Here is a 13404-nt window from a genome sequence, read left to right on the forward strand (position 1 = left end):
TGAAGACGACGTTAGCAAGGTTACCCTTCCGGCTTGGCCTGGGCAGGGTTATGGACGCCGTTGGTTATCTTCAGGACTCTTAGTCCAATTTGTATCTTGTCCGTACTCGGACGTGTTTGATCTTCTGTATGATTTGGATCTTTGTATTGTATATTTGTATCTTGACTCGTTGGAGTCATTGTTGTAATATATATGTTTCTTGTGGGCTCTATTGTAATCCTGTTGTAATGTTACCGCTCGTGTTAATTCCTCTGGCATCACGTGTGTGATTCGTCGCGCACGTCGTGTCGGAGGGCGTGTCGGAATCGATATCGTGCGGATTTCGGCGGGTTCGCTGGGATCCTCATGGTACCGGTTCCGGGGCGTCACAAGTTGGTATCGTAGCTCAAAGGTTGACGGTACCCCACTAGTCCAGCCTGTAGGATAACCTTGCCGACGGACGTTGTGTCTAGTGTCAAAACTATTTTCTAAAAATCGTTGGATAGATCTGATTAGCTCTATTTTTCTCCTTACCTATATTCTTTCTCCTCTTACCTTTCCGAGTTTTGAGTCTTCTCTCTTATCTGCTTCTCTGAGTCTTAGGTCTCTACGCGGGTTGGACGATCTTTGCCTTTATCCTAATAGGTCCGATCTCGGAGGATCTCGATGGAAGCGCATCATCAACAGCGGAACAACAACTTCTTGTTAGTGGTGTCGCCCGATTAGCATGGAGCAAGAATTCTTGTTAGTGGTGTCGAGAAGATCAACACTTCGCCAGAAGAAGGTTCCACCTCGAGCTCGGCTGTTTGTCAACATGGTACAAGAAGAATCGATAGTTTAACCAACTCCCCCTTGGCTTGACGTGGAACCTCGGGGCGAGGTTCCTTGTTAGTGGTGTCGATTGTAACGGCCCCGGGTAGTACCCCTATTAGCATTGCTTGTTCTTTTATTTTTATGCATAATCATGGCATCATGCATCATATCATCCATGGTTTCAGAAATAAAATAAAAATTATTTTTATAAACCCTAATTCAATGTTTTCCCTCTCATATGTCTTATATAATAAAAACCTTCTCCCTCCTTTCATTTAAACAAAACTCCTCCCATGGGCCTCTCTCTCCCTGGCTTTCTCTCTTTTCTCCCCTGTAGCCCACCATCCTTTCTCCCACCTTAGGCCCAAGTCCATCCTCTCCTCTGGCCCGTACCCCTTCGCAAGGAGAAAAGATCGTCTCCTCCTGTCGCTTTCTTCCCTCACGGAAGGAGCGTGACCACCTCCGGTCGTTGTCCACCACCACCGAGCCGCACCACCCTCCTCACATGCTCCATTCCCTCCTTTTTTAATCCCCATCACGCCCAGGAAACCCTAGCTCCCTCCTCCCCCTCTTGCGCCGCCACCATCTCCTCCTCTCCTCACCCTTTTTCTCTTCTCTGTGAGCTCACGGAGGAGAAAACTCCCACAGCACCACACCATGCCGCCATGGCGCCGTTGCTTGAGGCTGCCCCTCGCCAAGCTGAGGGCACCGAAAGGTGCGCACCATCGTCCTCATCCTCCTCCTCTAAGGAATTGTCCTAGGAGGCCCTGGGACGTCGTCACGCTCGCCGATTCCGTCTCCGACCACCGGCGTTCATCTTAAAATTCCGGCCACTCCGGCGACCCCCCGAAGTCCGCACCACCACCATCTGATTCCCCATGTTCTGGGGCAACCCCGAAGGCCTCCAGCTCGTCTTGGTTCGGCCTGGAACGCAAGATCCGTCCGCAACCTGAGCCGTCCGCCATGGGTGACATCCTTGAGCTCCGCCTCTTTTTCCTTCATCTTGCATAGCGCCCTTGTCTCTACACGAATCGAACCAGTAACACAGTGGTTAGCTCCTTGATTCTAGCCATGAGATCTTGGGTTCAAATCTTGAACCAGGCTAATTAAGCTAACTTTTTGTTCTCTGCTTGTTTCACCAGATCCAGCGCCTACTGGGCCTCGGCCCATGTTCCTGCCAGCTTCTTCGACGCTGAGCGTGCGGCAGGCCACCATCCGTCGCTCAGGTCCAGCCCGTGCCTCTGTTTATTCTATCCTTTTTTCAAATCTTGTATAAATCATATCTTTCAAACCGTTCATCGAAATAAAATATGTTTTATATGAAAATTGATCAGAAAAATGTGCTGAACATGATTATGACATCCATACATCTGTTTTCATCTCGCATCATGCCGCGCGTTGATAGTTGTGCATTTCCACCTTACATATATGCGGAGTATTTCGGAATTCCAACTAGGTTTTCCCCGCTCCGTTTAATATTGAAGTAGCTCACCCTTGCCATGTTATGCCATGCTATACAACACTTAACTTTGCCGGTAGAAAATGCAACTCCAACCTAATTTGTTTGTCCAGGGTTCCGACTCCGATTAATATGGATAAGTTGCATCGCCGCATCATGTTTGCCATGTCATGCATATCATCTTGATCATGCTGATTCTTTATCCGTAGTAGTAAGACTTGCATACGTTGTTTGTTCCAGCATTTGCTTCTTCCCGGATAGGAACGCGAAGTGGTGTGGTGAGATACGACAAGTTCTCCGGATGTTCCTCGGCAAGCTTTAACAGGCAAGCATTTCCCCTATACTCCTGTCCCTGCAGGAGTCGCTCACCTATTTTATTTTGCCTTCTCCCTCATGCTATCCTTAAGTTGCGTTCTTGTCACGTGTCCTTTCCACTTGTTACCTCAAGCAGCCCATATTGCCACCACCACCTCCTACGGCTATTGTTTGGTTATCGAGTCTGCCCTTGCGAGTCGTAGTGCATGCTAGTGCTGTTTTATCTTGTTACCGTTGTTGTTATCCTATCGGGTTATATGTTGGGAAGAATCGTGGTTACTTTAGTTGTTGATAACTGTTTAGTGGTGGCATCGGTGGGTCAGCTGCTCGTTTTGTGACGGCTCACTTGTGTTTCCTAAATAATTTAGGACCCGAGTTCTTGTTATCCTGCTCCGAGATCGAGCGCTCTAACCACACGTGGGTATGCTTATCGGTCTCCCTCGACCACTTCCGGAATCTACAGCTTTGTCCAGTGGCCACAACTAGTTTGGATGTTTGTTTTGTTTCTCCCGGGCGTGCAAGCTAGTTTCTTTGTGGTCAGATGATATGATGTTACTCTTGGGGAAGCCATGTTGCCTTGTAACCCCGTTGTCTCTTGCACGCTCGTAGGATGCGGTACGTATTGCTGAAGATGGATTCACCCTGCGGGCACTGTTTTCATCCGAAAGCCGTAGACGCAAACAGCGAAGTCCGCGTCGGAGTTTCGATCGGGCTCCAAAACGGGTTAACTTTGTTAGGTGGCTTCTTGGACATTGTTGTAGTGAATGAGAGTGCGTGTCGTGATATCCAACTATCGTAAGTGGGTTGATCGTGCGTGTGGGCACATTTGGGCACCCCTGCAGGGTTACAATCTTATCGATAAGCCGCGTCCGCGGTTATGGACGACTTGGAGCTGTATGACTTGACCATAGACAACTTACACCTGTTGTTTCAATACTAATAACTTGCGTAGTAAGATAGAACAACTCAAATAATAACTGGTTAAAACTTGACAACCGTGTGAGTGCCTTTGTAAGTACTTCTTTGCGAAGGGGGAACACATCGGCTGTGTTATGTTTGCAGAGTATAGAACTATTAGTTTATGCGCTCTCTCACCTTCTCTGATTAGACGAATGTTGTAGACTGTCTCTATAGGTTTTTAGTGCTTGCGCACTGCCGCTTAACCTCACCATATTGCCTATGACGTTCCTCTTGCGTCCTCTAAGTCCCTTGCGTGCCTCAAGTACAAAGGACGACTGGTTGACGAATGCTTATACGTCTTGAAGTCTTGTTAAGTACGAACCCGTACTTATTGCTGCTTCTACGGGATATAACCGGGCAGGTATGAAGATATGTTCGATGAAGACGACGTTAGCAAGGTTACCCTTCCGGCTTGGCCTGGGCAGGGTTATGGACGCCGCTGGTTATCTTCAGGACTCTTAGTCCAATTTGTATCTTGTCCGTACTCGGACGTGTTTGATCTTCTGTATGATTTGGATCTTTGTATTGTATATTTGTATCTTGACTCGTTGGAGTCATTGTTGTAATATATATGTTTCTTGTGGGCTCTATTGTAATCCTGTTGTAATGTTACCGCTCGTGTTAATTCCTCTGGCATCACGTGTGTGATTCGTCGCGCACGTCGTGTCGGAGGGCGTGTCGGAATCGATATCGTGCGGATTTCGGCGGGTTCGCTGGGATCCTCATGGTACCGGTTCCGGGGCGTCACAAGTTGGTATCAGAGCTCAGGTTGACGGTACCCCACTAGTCCAGCCTGTAGGATAACCTTGCCGACGGACGTTGTGTCTAGTGTCAAAACTATTTTCTAAAAATCGTTGGATAGATCTAATTAGCTCTATTTTTCTCCTTACCTATATTCTTTCTCCTCTTACCTTTCCGAGTTTTGAGTCTTCTCTCTTATCTGCTTCTCTGAGTCTTAGGTCTCTACGCGGGTTGGACGATCTTTGCCTTTATCCTAATAGGTCCGATCTCGGAGGATCTCGATGGAAGCGCATCATCAACAGCGGAACAACAACTTCTTGTTAGTGGTGTCGCCCGATTAGCATGGAGCAAGAATTCTTGTTAGTGGTGTCGAGAAGATCAACACTTCGCCAGAAGAAGGTTCCACCTCGAGGTCGGCTGTTTGTCAACATGGTACAAGAAGAATCGATAGTTTAACCAACTCCCCCTTGGCTTGACGTGGAACCTCGGGGCGAGGTTCCTTGTTAGTGGTATCGATTGTAACGGCCCCGGGTAGTACCCCTATTAGCATTGCTTGTTCTTTTATTTTTATGCATAATCATGGCATCATGCATCATATCATCCATGGTTTCACAAATAAAATAAAAATTATTTTTATAAACCCTAATTCAATGTTTTCCCTCTCATATGTCTTATATAATAAAAACCTTCTCCCTCCTTTCATTTAAACAAAACTCCTCCCATGGGCCTCTCTCTCCCTGGCTTTCTCTCTTTTCTCCCCTGTAGCCCACCATCCTTTCTCCCACCTTAGGCCCAAGTCCATCCTCTCCTCTGGCCCGTACCCCTTCGCAAGGAGAAAAGATCATCTCCTCCTGTCGCTTTCTTCCCTCACGGAAGGAGCGTGACCACCTCCGGTCGTTGTCCACCACCACCGAGCCGCACCACCCTCCTCACATGCTCCATTCCCTCCTTTTTTAATCCCCATCACGCCCAGGAAACCCTAGCTCCCTCCTCCCCCTCTTGCGCCGCCACCATCTCCTCCTCTCCTCACCCTTTTTCTCTTCTCTGTGAGCTCACGGAGGAGAAAACTCCCACAGCACCACACCATGCCGCCATGGCGCCGTTGCTTGAGGCTGCCCCTCGCCAAGCTGAGGGCACCGAAAGGTGCGCACCATCGTCCTCATCCTCCTCCTCTAAGGAATTGTCCTAGGAGGCCCTGGGACGTCGTCACGCTCGCCGATTCCGTCTCCGACCACCGGCGTTCATCTTAAAATTCCGGCCACTCCGGCGACCCCCCGAAGTCCGCACCACCACCATCTGATTCCCCATGTTCGGGGCAACCCCGAAGGCCTCCACTCGCCTTGGTTCGGCCTCGGAACGCAAGATCCGTCCACAACCCGAGCCGTCCGCCATGGGTGACATCCTTGAGCTCCGCCTCTTTTTCCTTCATCTTGCATAGCGCCCTTGTCTCTACACGAATCGAACCACGAACACAGTGTTTAGCTCCATGATTATAGCAATGATATCTTGGGTTAAAATCTTGAACCTGGCTAATTAAGCTAACTTTTTGTTCTCTCGCTTGTTTCACCAGATCCGGCGCCATCGGGCCTCGGCCCATGTTCCCGCTAGCTTCTTCGACGCCGAGCGTGCGGCAGCCACCATCCGTCGCTTGTCCAGCCCGTGCCTCTGTTTATTCTATCCTTTTTTCAAATCTTGTATAAATCATATCTTTCAAACCGTTCATCGAAATAAAATATGTTTTATATGAAAATTGATCAGAAAAATGTGCTGAACATGATTATGACATCCATACATCTGTTTTCATCTCGCATCATGCCGCGCGTTGATAGTTGTGCATTTCCACCTTACATATATGCGGAGTATTTCGGAATTCCAACTAGGTTTTCCCCGCTCCGTTTAATATTGAAGTAGCTCACCCTTGCCATGTTATGCCATGCTATACAACACTTAACTTTGCCGGTAGAAAATGCAACTCCAACCTAATTTGTTTGTCCGGGGTTCCGACTCTGATTAATATGGATAAGTTGCATCGCCGCATCATGTTTGCCATGTCATGCATATCATCTTGATCATGCTGATTCTTTATCCGTAGTAGTAAGACTTGCATACGTTGTTTGTTCCAGCATTTGCTTCTTCCCGGATAGGAACGCGAAGTGGTGTGGTGAGATACGACAAGTTCTCTGGATGTTCCTCGGCAAGCTTTAATAGGCAAGCATTTCCCCTATACTCCTGCCCCTGCAGGAGTCGCTCACCTATTTTATTTTGCCTTCTCCCTCATGCTATCCTTAAGTTGCGTTCTTGTCACGTGTCCTTTCCACTTGTTACCTCAAGCAGCCCATATTGCCACCACCACCTCCTACAGCTATTGTTTGGTTATCGAGTCTGCCCTTGCGAGTCGTAGTGCATGCTAGTGCTGTTTTATCTTGTTACCGTTGTTGTTATCCTATCGGGTTATATGTTGGGAAGAATCATGGTTACTTTAGTTGTTGATAACTGTTTAGTGGTGGCATCGGTGGGTCACCGCTCGTTTTGTGACGGCTCACTTGTGTTTCCTAAATAATTTAGGACCCGAGTTCTTGTTATCTCTGCTCCGAGACCGAGCGCTCTAACCACACGTGGGTATGCTTACCGGGTCTCCCCTCGACCATCGCCGAATCTACAGCTTTGTCCAAAGTGGCCACAACTAGTTTGGATGTTTGTTTTTTTCTCCGGCGTGCAAGCTAGTTTCTTTGTGGTCAGATGATATGATGTTACTCTTGGGGAAGCCATGTTGCCTTGTAACCCCGTTGTCTCTTGCACGCTCGTAGGATGCGGTACGTATTGCTGAAGATGGATTCACCCTGCGGGCACTGTTTTCATCCGAAAGCCGTAGACGCAAACAGCGAAGTCCGCGTCGGAGTTTCGATCGGGCTCCGAAACGGGTTAACTTTGTTAGGTGGCTTCTTGAACATTGTTGTAGTGAAGGAGAGTGCGTGTCGTGATATCCACCTGTCGTAAGTGGGTTGATCGTGCGTGTGGGCACATTTGGGCACCCCTGCAGGGTTACAATCTTATCGATAAGCCGCGTCCGCGGTTATGGACGACTTGGAGCTGTATGACTTGACCATAGACAACTTACACCTGTTGTTTCAATACTAATAACTTGCGTAGTAAGATAGAACAACTCAAATAATAACTGGTTAAAACTTGACAACCGTGTGAGTGCCTTTGTAAGTACTTCTTTGCGAAGGGGGAACACATCGGCTGTGTTATGTTTGCAGAGTATAGAACTATTAGTTTATGCGCTCTCTCACCTTCTCTGATTAGACGAATGTTGTAGACTGTCTCTATAGGTTTTTAGTGCTTGCGCACTGCCGCTTAACCTCACCATATTGCCTATGACGTTCCTCTTGCGTCCTCTAAGTCCCTTGCGTGCCTCAAGTACAAAGGACGACTGGTTGACGAATGCTTATACGTCTTGAAGTCTTGTTAAGTACGAACCCGTACTTATTGCTGCTTCTACGGGATATAACCGGGCAGGTATGAAGATATGTTCGATGAAGACGACGTTAGCAAGGTTACCCTTCCGGCTTGGCCTGGGCAGGGTTATGGACGCCGCTGGTTATCTTCAGGACTCTTAGTCCAATTTGTATCTTGTCCGTACTCGGACGTGTTTGATCTTCTGTATGATTTGGATCTTTGTATTGTATATTTGTATCTTGACTCGTTGGAGTCATTGTTGTAATATATATGTTTCTTGTGGGCTCTATTGTAATCCTGTTGTAATGTTACCGCTCGTGTTAATTCCTCTGGCATCACGTGTGTGATTCGTCGCGCACGTCGTGTCGGAGGGCGTGTCGGAATCGATATCGTGCGGATTTCGGCGGGTTCGCTGGGATCCTCATGGTACCGGTTCCGGGGCGTCACAAGTTGGTATCAGAGCTCAGGTTGACGGTACCCCACTAGTCCAGCCTGTAGGATAACCTTGCCGACGGACGTTGTGTCTAGTGTCAAAACTATTTTCTAAAAATCGTTGGATAGATCTAATTAGCTCTATTTTTCTCCTTACCTATATTCTTTCTCCTCTTACCTTTCCGAGTTTTGAGTCTTCTCTCTTATCTGCTTCTCTGAGTCTTAGGTCTCTACGCGGGTTGGACGATCTTTGCCTTTATCCTAATAGGTCCGATCTCGGAGGATCTCGATGGAAGCGCATCATCAATGGAACAACAACTTCTTGTTAGTGGTGTCGCCCGATTAGCATGGAGCAAGAATTCTTGTTAGTGGTGTCGAGAAGATCAACACTTCGCCAGAAGAAGGTTCCACCTCGAGGTCGGCTGTTTGTCAACATGGTACAAGAAGAATCGATAGTTTAACCAACTCCCCCTTGGCTTGACGTGGAACCTCGGGGCGAGGTTCCTTGTTAGTGGTATCGATTGTAACGGCCCCGGGTAGTACCCCTATTAGCATTGCTTGTTCTTTTATTTTTATGCATAATCATGGCATCATGCATCATATCATCCATGGTTTCACAAATAAAATAAAAATTATTTTTATAAACCCTAATTCAATGTTTTCCCTCTCATATGTCTTATATAATAAAAACCTTCTCCCTCCTTTCATTTAAACAAAACTCCTCCCATGGGCCTCTCTCTCCCTGGCTTTCTCTCTTTTCTCCCCTGTAGCCCACCATCCTTTCTCCCACCTTAGGCCCAAGTCCATCCTCTCCTCTGGCCCGTACCCCTTCGCAAGGAGAAAAGATCATCTCCTCCTGTCGCTTTCTTCCCTCACGGAAGGAGCGTGACCACCTCCGGTCGTTGTCCACCACCACCGAGCCGCACCACCCTCCTCACATGCTCCATTCCCTCCTTTTTTAATCCCCATCACGCCCAGGAAACCCTAGCTCCCTCCTCCCCCTCTTGCGCCGCCACCATCTCCTCCTCTCCTCACCCTTTTTCTCTTCTCTGTGAGCTCACGGAGGAGAAAACTCCCACAAAGACCACACCATGCCGCCATGGCGCCGTTGCTTGAGGCTGCCCCTCGCTGCCGAGGGCACCGAAAGGTGCGCACCATCGTCCTCATCCTCCTCCTCTAAGGAATTGTCCTAGGAGGCCCTGGGACGTCGTCACGCTCGCCGATTCCGTCTCCGACCACCGGCGTTCATCTTAAAATTCCGGCCACTCCGGCGACCCCCCGAAGTCCGCACCACCACCATCTGATTCCCCATGTTCTGGGGCAACCCCGAAGGCCTCCAGCTCGTCTTGGTTCGGCCTGGAACGCAAGATCCGTCCACAACCTGAGCCGTCCGCCATGGGTGACATCCTTGAGCTCCGCCTCTTTTTCCTTCATCTTGCATAGCGCCCTTGTCTCTACACGAATCGAACCAAGAATACGTTGGTTAGCTCCTTGATTCTAGCCATGAGATCTTGGGTTCAAATCTTGAACCAGGCTAATTAAGCTAACTTTTTGTTCTCTCGCTTGTTTCACCAGATCCAGCGCCTTACCGGGCCTCGCCCATGTTCCTGCCAGCTTCTTCGACGCCGAGCGTGCGCAGCCACCATCCGTCGCTCGTGTCCAGCCCGTGCCTCTGTTTATTCTATCCTTTTTTCAAATCTTGTATAAATCATATCTTTCAAACCGTTCATCGAAATAAAATATGTTTTATATGAAAATTGATCAGAAAAATGTGCTGAACATGATTATGACATCCATACATCTGTTTTCATCTCGCATCATGCCGCGCGTTGATAGTTGTGCATTTCCACCTTACATATATGCGGAGTATTTCGGAATTCCAACTAGGTTTTCCCCGCTCCGTTTAATATTGAAGTAGCTCACCCTTGCCATGTTATGCCATGCTATACAACACTTAACTTTGCCGGTAGAAAATGCAACTCCAACCTAATTTGTTTGTCCAGGGTTCCGACTCCGATTAATATGGATAAGTTGCATCGCCGCATCATGTTTGCCATGTCATGCATATCATCTTGATCATGCTGATTCTTTATCCGTAGTAGTAAGACTTGCATACGTTGTTTGTTCCAGCATTTGCTTCTTCCCGGATAGGAACGCGAAGTGGTGTGGTGAGATACGACAAGTTCTCTGGATGTTCCTCGGCAAGCTTTAATAGGCAAGCATTTCCCCTATACTCCTGCCCCTGCAGGAGTCGCTCACCTATTTTATTTTGCCTTCTCCCTCATGCTATCCTTAAGTTGCGTTCTTGTCACGTGTCCTTTCCACTTGTTACCTCAAGCAGCCCATATTGCCACCACCACCTCCTACAGCTATTGTTTGGTTATCGAGTCTGCCCTTGCGAGTCGTAGTGCATGCTAGTGCTGTTTTATCTTGTTACCGTTGTTGTTATCCTATCGGGTTATATGTTGGGAAGAATCATGGTTACTTTAGTTGTTGATAACTGTTTAGTGGTGGCATCGGTGGGTCAGCTGCTCGTTTTGTGACGGCTCACTTGTGTTTCCTAAATAATTTAGGACCCGAGTTCTTGTTATCTGTTCCGAGACTGAGCGCTCTAACCACACGTGGGTATGCTTACCGGGTCTCCCCTCGACCACTGCCGGAATCTACAGCTTTGTCCAGTGGCCACAACTAGTTTGGATGTTTGTTTTTTTTCTCCCGGGCGTGCAAGCTAGTTTCTTTGTGGTCAGATGATATGATGTTACTCTTGGGGAAGCCATGTTGCCTTGTAACCCCGTTGTCTCTTGCACGCTCGTAGGATGCGGTACGTATTGCTGAAGATGGATTCACCCTGCGGGCACTGTTTTCATCCGAAAGCCGTAGACGCAAACAGCGAAGTCCGCGTCGGAGTTTCGATCGGGCTCCGAAACGGGTTAACTTTGTTAGGTGGCTTCTTGAACATTGTTGTAGTGAAGGAGAGTGCGTGTCGTGATATCCACCTGTCGTAAGTGGGTTGATCGTGCGTGTGGGCACATTTGGGCACCCCTGCAGGGTTACAATCTTATCGATAAGCCGCGTCCGCGGTTATGGACGACTTGGAGCTGTATGACTTGACCATAGACAACTTACACCTGTTGTTTCAATACTAATAACTTGCGTAGTAAGATAGAACAACTCAAATAATAACTGGTTAAAACTTGACAACCGTGTGAGTGCCTTTGTAAGTACTTCTTTGCGAAGGGGGAACACATCGGCTGTGTTATGTTTGCAGAGTATAGAACTATTAGTTTATGCGCTCTCTCACCTTCTCTGATTAGACGAATGTTGTAGAGTGTCTCTATAGGTTTTTAGTGCTTGCGCGCTGCCGCTTAACCCCACCATATTGCCTATGACGTTCCTCTTGCATCCTCTAAGTCCCTTGCGTGCCTCAAGTACAAAGGACGACTGGTTGACGAATGCTTATACGTCTTGAAGTCTTGTTAAGTACGAACCCGTACTTATTGCTGCTTCTACGGGATATAACCGGGCAGGTATGAAGATATGTTCGATGAAGACGACGTTAGCAAGGTTACCCTTCCGGCTTGGCCTGGGCAGGGTTATGGACGCCGCTGGTTATCTTCAGGACTCTTAGTCCAATTTGTATCTTGTCCGTACTCGGACGTGTTTGATCTTCTGTATGATTTGGATCTTTATATTGTATATTTGTATCTTGACTCGTTGGAGTCGTTGTTGTAATATATATGTTTCTTGTGGGCTCTATTGTAATCCTGTTGTAATGTTACCGCTCGTGTTAATTCCTCTGGCATCACGTGTGTGATTCGTCGCGCACGTCGTGTCGGAGGGCGTGTCGGAATCGATATCGTGCGGATTTCGGCGGTTCGCTGGGATCCTCATGGTACCGGTTCCGGGGCGTCACAAGTATATAAAACATATTTTATTTCGATGAACGGTTTGAAAGATATGATTTATACAAGATTTGAAAAAAGGATAGAATAAACAGAGGCACGGGCTGGACCTGAGCGACGGATGGTGGCCTGCCGCACGCTCAGCGTCGAAGAAGCTGGCAGGAACATGGGCCGAGGCCCAGTAGGCGCTGGATTTGGTGAAACAAGCAGAGAACAAAAAGTTGGTTTAATTAGCCTGGTTCAAGATTTGAACCCAAGATCTCATGGCTAGAATCAAGGAGCTAACCACTGTGTTACTGGTTCGATTCGTGTAGAGACAAGGGCGCTATGCAAGATGAAGGAAAAAGAGGCGGAGCTCAAGGATGTCACTGATAACCCACAAGTATAGGGGATCGCGATAGTCTTCGAGGGTAGTATAACCCAAATTTATTGATTCGACACAAGGGGAGGTAAAGAATACTTATAAGCCTTAACAACTGAGTTGTCAATTCAGCTGCACCTGGAAAAGCACCAGTAACAGGGGTGATGTGAAAGTAGCAGTAATATGAGAGCAGTAGTAATAGTAACACAGCAGCAGTAATAGTAACACAGAGGTAATATGATGACATGTAGAACAAGTATTTGATGATGAAATATGGACCGGGGTTCCCAGCGATCTACACTAGTGGTAACTCTCCAATAAGTGACAAGTGTTGGGTGAACAAATTACAGTTGGGCAATTGATAGGAATCAAAGCATTAAGATAGAACATCAAGATTATTAATTATGTAGGCATGTTTTCCGTATATAGTCGTACGTGCTCGCAATGAGAAACTTGCACAACATCTTTTGTCCTACCAGCCGGTGGCGTAGGGCCTCAAGGGAAGCTACAGGATATTAAGGTACTCCTTTTAATAGAGTACCGGAGCAAAGCATTAACACTCCGTGAAAACATGTGATCCTCACATCACTACCATCCCCTCCGGTTGTCCCGATTTCTGTCACTTCGGGGCCATTGGTTCCGGACAGTGACATGTGCATACAACTTGTAGATACAATCTAAGCAACAATATAGAGCTTAAATCTAAGATCATGCCACTCGGGCCCTAGTGACAAGCATTAAGAATAACAAGATTGCAGCAACAATAACTTCACAAACTTTATAGATAGACTAATCATAATGTATCATCCATCGGATCCCGACAAACACAACACCGATTACATCAGATGAATCTCAATCATGTAAGGCAGCTCATGAGACCATTGTATTGAAGTACATGGGGGAGAGTATACCGACATAGCTACTGCTAGAACCCGTAGTCCATGGGGGAACTACTCACGGAGCATGGCGGAGGCGGTGGCGTT

At 47.6% G+C, this 13404-nt stretch overlaps 1 long non-coding RNA gene across 1 annotated transcript; it reads left to right on the forward strand.

The window, feature by feature from the left end:
* Nucleotides 1–1353: 1353 nt before the first annotated feature.
* LOC127300544 (uncharacterized) lies at nt 1354–4116 on the forward strand. The gene is made up of 4 exons (XR_011745234.1): nt 1354–1842; nt 1935–2018; nt 2492–2576; nt 3888–4116. It is a non-coding gene; the product is annotated as an uncharacterized lncRNA (long non-coding RNA).
* Nucleotides 4117–13404: the final 9288 nt, after the last annotated feature.

Source organism: Lolium perenne, chromosome 5 (genome assembly GCF_019359855.2).
Source record: "Lolium perenne isolate Kyuss_39 chromosome 5, Kyuss_2.0, whole genome shotgun sequence".
NCBI lineage: Eukaryota > Viridiplantae > Streptophyta > Magnoliopsida > Poales > Poaceae > Lolium > Lolium perenne.